General features: G+C 47.3%; 1 pseudogene; it reads right to left on the minus strand.

The window, feature by feature from the left end:
- Positions 1 to 484: 484 nt before the first annotated feature.
- On the minus strand, positions 485 to 2,091 carry LOC119801853 (annotated as a pseudogene).
- Between the last annotated feature and the right edge of the window lie 234 nt (positions 2,092 to 2,325).

Here is a 2,325-nt window from a genome sequence, read left to right on the forward strand (position 1 = left end):
GAGGTTCCTTCCTCTCTGATGACTCTAGCGCATGTCAAGTTGACATAAAACCAGACAGTACATGTAGCACGATTAATAAAATCCCGGAGACAGATATTGGGTTCAAGCTGAAGCAAAACAGCCAGCCATGTGTTCTTACCTCTACCTCAGTCTGAAATGGCAATCCTGCCTCCAGGAATCTCAGAATGAGACTGTGTGTGAGAGCTGTCTCCTCCCATATTATATTCCTCTCTAGGGCTGGGATTAAAGGCATGTACCACGACTGCCCAGTTTCTATGGCAACTAATGTGGCTACCGGGATTAAAAGTGTGTGTCACCACTGCCTGGTCTGTAAGACTGTTTTACTCTCTTATCTTCAGGCAAGCTTTATTTATTAAAAAGCAAATGAAATATCACTAAAAGCACATAAGCACTAATGTTTGTCAGCTAGTGTTGAAGCCGAAGTTCTGGAAGTTTGACATGATCTAAGGTCTGAAAGAATGGATTAGTATTCCTCTCCTTCTTCCTCACCCTCTCCTTCAACAGAATTCACACCAGTTCCTCATCATCCTCTGGGGCAGCTGTGTCCTCACAGGCCTCAGAGAACTCCCCTTCCTCCATGCCTTCACCCACATACAGTATACAAAGGCACACCTGGCATATGTCAGGTCAAACTTGTGATGAAGGCAAGCCCAAGCCTCAGCAATGGCTGTGGTCTTGCTCAGCATGCAACAGCTCTCTGGATCTTGGCCAGGTCTCCACCAGGTACTACAGAGGGAGATTGGTAACTAAGGACAACCTTGAAGCCAATAGGCACCAGGCCGCTAACTGGATGCTGTGCTTGATCTAGATGATGGTAGTGGCATCATTGACATCTTTAGGCACTGGTGTGGGAGGTCCTTCTGTCTATGTGTTGCTTTTATTGGTTAATGAATAAAGAAACTGTCTTGGCCTGTGATAGGGCAGAATAGAGCTAGGCAGAGAAAACTAAAGTGAATGCTGGGAGAAAGGAGGCAGGGCAGAGTGAGAGAGATGCCATGTAGCCCTGCTGAAGACAGACGCCAGAACTTTAGCCGGTAAGCCACAGCCATGTGGTGATACACAGATAATAGAAATGGGTTAAATTCATATGTAAGAGTTAGCCAATAAGAAGATAGAGCTAATGGGCCAAGCAGTGCTTTAATTAATACAGTTTCTATGTGATTATCTTGGGTCTAAGCTAGCCAGGCAGCTGGGAACCAACAAGCGGCTCTCTCCTCCTACAAGGAACCACATACTAGAGGCAGGGGGTGACATTTCACCATCTGGTTAGCTGGCTCAAAGCAGACATTGGTGATCTCTGCTACAAAAAGCTGTTTATGGCAGGCTTTCTCAGCAGAGATGACAGAGGTATATGTGGCCAGAGGGAAGTGAATGTGAGGGTAGGGTACCAGGCTAGTCTGGAATTCAGTCAGGTCTACACTCAGGGCCCCATCAAATCCGAGGGAAGCAGTGGTGGAAGACACAATCTGACTAATAAGGTGGCTAAGGTCAGCGTAGATTGGGTGCTCAATGCCAAGGCTTCTACAATGGTTGCCATAGATGGCCTCATTGTCTACCGTGAGGGCACAGTCAGAGTGCTTCAGGGCCGTATAGGTGATGAGGATGAAATTGCAGATCTCAGCCATAGCAGTGGACACCCTGAGGTCTTGATAAATAGAAAACTCCAGTTTGGACTTCTTTCCATAATCAATGGAGAGCCACTCCATCCGCAAGGAGGTGAACCCAGAGCCAGTTCCCCCACCAAAGCTGTGGAGAACCAAGAAGCCCTGAAGACCCATGCACTGGCCAGCCAGCTTGCAAATTAGGTGCAAAACAAGGTCAATGGTCTCCTTGCCAATGCGGTGATGACCCTGGGCAGAGTTATTGGCAACATCTTCCTTGCCTGTGATAAGCTGCTCAGGGTGAAAGAGCTGGCAGTGGGTACCAGTGTGAACTTCATCGCTAACTGTGGGTTCCAGTCGTATGAACATCAGGCTGGATGCCATGTTCCAGACAGTAGAGCTCCCAGCAGGCATTGCTGATATGAACAAGAGCCTGACCAATATGGATGAAGACACACTCATGCATGGTAGCTACAGGTAAGAAGGCTAGGGTGACAGAAGCAGACACTGGGACCCAGTTACTGTTCCCAACAGATAAGAGCTGAGGTTAGTAATACGATTGTATCCAGCTTTTGTATGGTTTCTGGGGATTCTAACTTAGGTCTTCAAGCATGCATGGCAAGTGTTTTTATCCCCCACCCGGTAAACATCTCTCTAAGGTGTCCTTTAAAAATATCCTAAGTTAGGCACCATCTCAGTAGAC

This window comes from Arvicola amphibius, chromosome 15 (assembly GCF_903992535.2).
Source record: "Arvicola amphibius chromosome 15, mArvAmp1.2, whole genome shotgun sequence".
Taxonomy (NCBI): domain Eukaryota; kingdom Metazoa; phylum Chordata; class Mammalia; order Rodentia; family Cricetidae; genus Arvicola; species Arvicola amphibius.